The sequence below is a fragment of the Urocitellus parryii genome, chromosome 15 (genome assembly GCF_045843805.1).
Source record: "Urocitellus parryii isolate mUroPar1 chromosome 15, mUroPar1.hap1, whole genome shotgun sequence".
Lineage (NCBI taxonomy): Eukaryota > Metazoa > Chordata > Mammalia > Rodentia > Sciuridae > Urocitellus > Urocitellus parryii.
This window is the reverse complement of record NC_135545.1, coordinates 23550454-23558612: the sequence shown is the minus strand read 5'-3', so window position 1 is coordinate 23558612 and position 8159 is coordinate 23550454.

The following is an 8159-nucleotide window of genomic DNA, read 5'->3' as shown; positions in this document are numbered from 1 at the left end:
CTAGGAAGACCCTTGAAGTAAATTTAGAGATGTATTTATCAATTGCAGGAAATATACACTGTAGAAACCTTTAGTCATCAGTTCCTTTATGGTCTGTCTTAGCTCCAAAATAACCCATCTTATCTAATGTCAATTCCCTTTATAAGGAGATGGAGTGACAAACAATAAGAAAAAGGTCTAGATACTTCAGCCTGCTGGGTATAACTCTGATGGGCAAAAAATATTCCTATTAGTTGAGGTTTTGTCAGGCTTACATCACAGTTTAACTTCTACAAATTCTGATTCCTTTTCATTCATTTTACAAGTGTTGATCCAAAACAAATATCTTGTACCTCAAACTTCATCTTTGTCTGCCTCCAAAAAAATCTATCCAGTATCAACCCTTATCTCCTGAGGCTTCAGGGTGGATTGTGATGAAATTCAAGCACAGGTTCTAATTGTAATGGTGGCAGAATTACAAAAGAGAATGAACCTATCTTTGGCAGATCTTCTATGCCAAAATAACTTTCCCTAAAAGGGATAGAATGAAAGCCTGAAAGAGTATAACTTATCCTAATTAGAATCCCATTCTTGTGGTTTTACAATAGGTTAGAAAGTGATTGTGTATATGTATATGATTGTGTATTCATATACAAGGATAGGAAAATTATGTCTAATTAAGTCTATTGTCTTTCCTATTCTTCTCCCCTCTCCCTTCCCTTCATTCCCCTTTGTCTAATCCAATGGACTTTTACTCCCCCACCCCCTCCTTTGTTGTGGGTTAGCATCCACATACCAGAGAGAACAATCAGCCTTTGGTTTTTTGGGGCTGGCTTATTTCACTTAACATGATATTCTCCAATTCTATCTATTTACTGGCAAATTCCATAATTTCATTTATCTTTATGGCTGAGTATCATTTCATGTGTATATACACCACATTTTCTTTATCCATTCATCTGTTGAAGGGCACCTAGGTTGGTTCTATAGCTTAGCTGTTGTGAATTGAGCTATTATAAACATTAATGTGGCTGCATCACTGTGTATACTGATTTTAAGTTATTTAGGAGAACTTAAACCAAGGATTAGGATAAATGGGTTAAATGATGGTTCCAATCCTAGTTTTCTGAGGAATCTCAGTTGAACATATCTCAATAAACTAATCTGAGAATATTAAACACCAGATTTCTTAGAATACATGGATCAGTTTGGAGAACTCTTATTAAAGTTCTCCAAAGTTGGGTGTTCTACAAAGATGTAGCCAGTGGCAGGTACCTGTAACAAGAGTTTCCTTCTTGTCCCACCTTCATTGCCTCCAGATGATAAACATAGTCATGTCTTATATATTTAAATATATTCCTTGCTCCAAAAAGAAGGAAATTGCACAGAAGAAGAATTTGGGGTCCTAGCTAATGCATATTGGCAAAAAATAGAGAACATGTATGGGAGTAGATCTTGGGTATGGGAGAACAGAGAGGTGAATGGAACATAAGTCTGGAAAGAGGAGAATTTATTTACATGAAGTGCTCCTGCATGACTTAGTGTTCAGCAACCTGGGAAGGGATACACAGAGACAGTTTTAATATACTGCTAGTATATCTTTAAGAAAACTGAACATGAGCATGACTGATAGTGAATTGAATGAGGCACTGCTTTGGGAAAGATTGGAGGGAGATTCAGAAATCTTATGGAATTTGAATGTTACAAATGATTATGCAAGACTGGAAAATATTTCATTTAGGAGATGGCATAGGACATGACCTTCATAAAGGCAATGAGATGTAAGATGTTATTATCTTTGAGAAGTTTGATAGTGGCTTTCTCTCATAAGGTGGGAATGATAATAGATGCTGATAGAGAACTGAACTGCCTACTATCAATGTGGATGATTGTATTCTGGAATAGTAGAAGTTAGATATCATTAGTTAACTATCAAATTAAAGTTGGATATAGTCACTCTAATTAGCTCCAAGACCAAAATGGAAGTCAACATTTCTTCATCTTTAAGAATCTCTTGATGATTACCATATCATAAAGTTCTGAAGGATGGAGCATTGATGTTTACTTTTCTTTGTATAAATAAAAAAATGAGCAAAAAAAATAGGAAGAGAAAAGGGACAAGTAAGAGAGAGGATGGGGAGGGAAAGGGGAAATACTGGGGAATGGCATTGGCCAAATTGTATTGTAATGTTGTGTGCAGGTGCAAATTTGTAAAAACAAATCTTACAGTTATGTATAATTATAATGTACCATTAATAATAAAAAAGAAATACAGTGTTCATACTGAACACCTTAAAAAAAGAAAAAGAAAGTAGAAAGTTTTCTATGGCTACCATAACGAAACACCACAGACTTGGTGGTTTAAACAACAAAAATTTATTTCCTCATAGCAATGAAAACTAGAAATTGAAGATCAAAATATCATCAGGATTTATTTCTTCTAAGACCTCTCCCCTTGACCTGAAGATGATTATCTTTTCCTTCTTTCTTCACATGTTCTTCCTTTGTGCACATATTTATCTGTTTTCTGATCTCTTATTATGAGGATACCAAATATATTGAATCAAGACACACTCATATGGTCTAATTTTTCCTTAACTCTCTCTTTAAAGGTAATTAACCTTTGGTAGGTCTATAGACCAATCAAAATAACCATGGTTATTTTCCCAGGAACCCAAACCATAATTTGGTTATTCATATTTAATTGCTGGTAGAACTGTGTGCCATTGGTTCCCAGTACCATGGAATGAGAAGCATGGTAGGAAGAGCCAGGAAAATTCCCTGAAAAAATTCCTTACCCCATTCATCACCAAGATAGTAAATTTAAACAACATTATTTCAAGTGGGAAGAATTTCTGAGAATGGTATTACCCTGTATGCCCATAATATTCACCTTGAAAAGCAGGAGGCAGAGGACTACCATAAAATGTAATGAAGTAGTGGTCATAATTGCCCCTGCTGTGACAGAGGTAGTACATTTACAAGAGTGAATCACCACAGTCTCTTGAACTTGTTATGGCTAGTGGTCTGTTGGTTGCATTTTTATAAATGTATATCAGTCAACAGGATCAAAGGCAATTCTCTTTTACATGATAAGAACAGCAATATACTTTCATTATCTTGCTTCAGAGTTTTTAACTTAAGTTTACATTATAATTATATATGTGTCATAATTATATAATAATTAAATATTAATTATATCATAATTATATCATATATAATATGTAGAGACCTAGATATTTTTGATATGCTGCAGAACATTATGCTGTTTTTCTATGGTAAATATATCATGTCAAATGTACCTGGTGAGCAAGAAGAGTCAAACATAGATGCCCATGCAAGACTTATGTATGCCAGTTTGTGGAAAATAGTCATCAAAGTATCAAGGGTTATGACATACTGGTGTAATTTTCAGGAATTCAGTGATCTAGGGCATTCCAGGAAAACTCTCCAATGTAAAGCACAAGGTGATTTAAGTCATAATTCCTAGTGGTAAAGCATTTGATGCATCACAGTAGGATTTTAGAGGTGGTAGTGTATAGGATTTGAAGCAGCATCTGATAAATGGTTTCATATTCTAGGTCATAGAATACACAGGTCTGAGATTTATAAGGTAGATGTAATATGGTCTGCTTTTACCCAGCACTCTACACAGCCCATCTGTAGAATTATGTTGGGTTCTATTGTATTAGAAGTGGTTTTGTATTGGATAAATGCTTCTAGAAGAGAGAGTAAGGGCTTCACTAAACCTGAAGCTATGACTTATCATTATGATGAGATTGTAGTGTATCACTCAGATCTCCCTATAGAAAAAGACATTTATCTCACCATCTACTAGCTGCTTGGGGTGTTACTGATGACCCACAATAGAGTTTTCCTCAGTTATTTTTTCTCAACTAATTGGAGTTGTCTCATCCAAGTTAATGCTCCTCCCTGGAGATATCTCAGCCTATCATCTGATCAATGCAAGAGTAAAAAGGCATAGCTCCTTGTCTCAAGTTTGGATAAATTTGAAGAGTTATTTAAGCTTCAGCACTCCTTGTAGTCTCTGTGGTCACTAAGATGAAGTTTTTCCCTCTGCCCAATCCTACTTCACTCCTTCTTTCACAGTGTTATTCCCCAGGGCTTTGTCTAGTAAAACTTACCACACACAAATGTTTTCAGCTTCTGTTTATTGGGGAACCTGGCCTAAGTCAACAATTTTTTGCCTTGGGCTTCTCATGCCTATGGGTCACTAGGCAAAGAATGCCCTTCAATGGAATCTGGAAAAAGAATGTTTGGAGTCCAAGGAATTCTCTGCCCTGTTTTTCTGTACTTTCTCACACTTTGGATAGAATGTATTTCCCTCACTTTTAGCCAGCACTTTTGCTGGCAAAGTTTACTTGCTTTGTGGGAGTTACAGACTATTACCCATGCAGGGTCTGATTTCCTGGCTATGATACTCTAGTGCTGGTTAAAAGTGAGGGAAATACATTCTGGTTGGTGGAGAAGAGAAATAATGAATTCTTTTATGGCCTGAGACTAGCTGTAGCATTAGGAACTCTTTGTTCACTCTCTTTTATAAAGCCTTTGTAAAATGTTGATACCTGTTTTCTTTAAGGGGGGCAGTGTGATATGTTCTTAATGTAGGGCACATGAAGGCTGAGGGGTCTGCTAAGTAGACTGTAAGATATTTATGTATATATAAATATCTATAGATAATCAATATAGATATATATCTCTCTATATATCTCAATCGTATCTTCTTGGCCCTGTTTTTTTCTTCTTCTGTCTTTCTGGTGACTAATTCTACACAGACCTAAAACTGGCATAGCCTAGCAGCTCCTTCTTTTCAGCCCACACTACATAGTTCTGGGTTCCTTCCCAGGAGTTTCCATGATATCATAGTGTGGGATTCTCATAGCAATTGTATTATGCACTCTCACATGTATAATCTAGAAATGTGGGAGAATGAATGATTAATAGGGGACAGGAATCATTGCTCCTCCCATCATCTGCTGGGTGGATAGTTTCAAAATGCATTTCACAATGTCTCATAGGATCAAGAACCAGCTGCCCAATATTGTGGCCTTTTCCAATAATACATTCTTGCATTGACTCTCCCTTTCTCTCTGTTTCAGTATCCTGTCTCTGACCCCTGTTCCCTGCAATTACAATCCAAAGAGACTATTTACTACAGCCTTTTGCTTTATCACTGTTTTCAGGGGAATTAAGGCTAAGACAGTCTGACAGGAAGGCAACTGAGTATGAAATCAATGGTATGAGAGAAGAAATAAATAAGTCAATATCATATAATATATAATGCAATCAGTTCAGTGCTTCTTCCAAGACACTCTGGAAGAGCAATTACTATTGTACTTTGTGAGTGCAATAATAATAAAACAGATCTACACCAAGGGTTTAAAAGTCCATAAATTTGGGGGTTCTTAAATTTGTTCCCAGTTATGTTTTCACTTTGACTTCATTACACTGAATGGTAGTTCTGAATACAGCAAGAACTTTAAAATAATCATATTAAATTATATGATAAACTAATAATCTCTTGTATGATCTTAATCTTCCTGCCTGGATAGGGTCAGTGTGGGGGAAGAGACTCTTTCCTTTGAGTTTTATTGGCAGTTTGTGGTTTCTTCGTTTTCCCTTTACAATTGCAGTCATGCATCACTTAACAATGGGATATGTTCTAAGAAATATGTTATTAGTGATTCTGTCATTGTTCAAACACCATAGGTTATACTTACACAAATTAAGATAACTACATCACAAAACGATATAAGCTTAGGTGATCACCATTATATGTACTATGTGTCATTGAGTGAAACATCATTATGTGATACATGAATGTATTTTTTTCATGCTTCCATTTTAAAATTTGTTCTAATTAGTTATATAAAACAATAGAATGCATTTTGGCACATCGAACATAAATGGAGTATAACTTCTCATTCTTCTGGTAGTATATGATATAGAATCACAATGGTCATGTAATTATACATGTAGGGTAATAATGTCTGATTCATTCTACTATCTTTTCTACCCCTGACACTCCTCTCTTCACTCCCCTTTGCATAATGCTAAGTACCTCTATTTTTCTCTAGCTCCCCTATTATGAATTAGCATCTGCATATCTGAGAAAACATTCTGCCTTTGGTTCTTTGGGATTGGATTATTTTACTTAGCATGATAGCCTCCAGCTCCATCCATTTACCAGCAAATGCCATAATTTAATTCTTCTTTATGGCTGAGTAATATTCCATTTTGTATATATACTATTTTCTAATCCATTCATCTGTTGAAACGTACTTAGGTTGATTCCATAGCTTAGCTATTATGAATTGAGCTGCTATAAACATTAATGTGGCTGCATCACTGTAGTATGCTGATCTTAAGTCCTTTGGATATATGACGAGGGTGGGATAACTGAGTAAAATGGTTGTTCCATTTCAAGTTTTCTGAGGAATCTCCATACTGCTTTCCATAATGGGTGCACCAATTTGTAGTCTGACTAGCAATGTATTAGTATACCTTTTATCCCACATACTTGCCCACAATTATTGCTGCATGTATTTTTGATAATTGCCCTTCTGACTCCAGTGAGATAAAATCTCAGTGTAGTTTTGATTTTTATTTCTCTAATTACTGGAGATGTTGAACATGTTTTTATGTATTTGTTGTTTGATTGTTATTTTTTCTTCTGTGAAGTGTCTGTTCAGTACCTTAGCCCATTTATTAATTGGGTTATTTTTTTTCATGTTAAGGTTTTTGAGTTATTTATATATCCTGGAGATTAATGCTCTATCTGAGGTGCATGTGGTTAAGGCTTTCTCCCATTCTGTAGGCTCTCTCTTCACATGAATATATTTTATTTTAGCAAAATAAAACAGTGAAGTGGACAATAGTTTCTCCAGGTTTAGACTAAATATTGAGTAGTGCTTTCTCAGGATAGAAAGCCAAGGCATTAGCATTTTTCTGGAATAGCTGAGGCTTTTGTTTTGCCACAATTTACCAAAATAACACCATTTCCCTCTATAATTCTCTATAGAACAGACCTATAGTATGTCCAGGCCTCTTCAGAGACCACAGTTAAAATATATATCCCAAATCTCTTATGGTGATGAAGGTGCTAGGAAAGGAAATGACAACTGCTCAGATTCCAGAGTTGGAGTGTGGCATAACTGGGACTAGAGCTCAAGTTGCTTGGCTTCTGAGCCAGTTCTCCTACCACAGCTCCTCTCTCATTTTAAATGTCTATGGTCACAGTATTTCTTTGCACAGAATATGTAGCATAAAAATCAGATAAGCATCAGTTTGCCATGCAGATTCCAATCCATTATATTTGGTGCAGACTATACCAAAATCCCACTTTCCATCTATACTATAGAGAAAGCACATACACAAGAAGTCTGAGCTTCAGAATCACATGGATGTGTTTGAATGTTGTTCATTTCTCCTTGTAAGCATGTGTGTGGGTGATCACTTAACACCTCTAAGCCTATTTTTCACCTATAAAATAGATATAATATCACTTATTTCACAAGACAATTGTGAGAATTGTATGTAAAGCAATTAGTGCCTGGACCATGAGGAATTCTCTTCTTTGCAATCAGTCTGTTTTCCAAGTTTAACCCTTATTCTTGGACATAACCCATAGTGTCTTATCTGAACCACCTAAGTAACATGTCACTCTGATTGGTTTTGTTATGCCAGATTTGTGGGACCCCAATAGACCTCCAGGAGTGGAATCCCATGCAATCACACAAGAGTCTTTATTACAAGCTCGAGCCTGGACTCACAACCATTCCCCATGCAGCGGTCCCAGGGAGTGAGTCCCGGTCCTTTGTTCGGGTTTTGGGGGGTTACTCTTATGCTTCACAACATCACACAGCAAATCATTTCATACTGCAGGAAAATCAAACAACAACTCTTAACATTGATTAGCACATTCAATGGTGGGAACAATTGGTCAGGGGTGATTGGTTAATACAAGAGGGGGATTCGTTTGAACTTATTGGTTTAGGCCATGAGGGGTGTATGTGCTAAACTACATGGTTTTCCAAGATATTATCAACCACCATAAACTACTTAGGGGTCATCTGGCATTCCAGGTATTTTCCCTGCCTCATGCTGATTGGAGGTTGCTAGGGGGGTTGCTATGGGTCCTCACCTTGTCTAACTGAGTC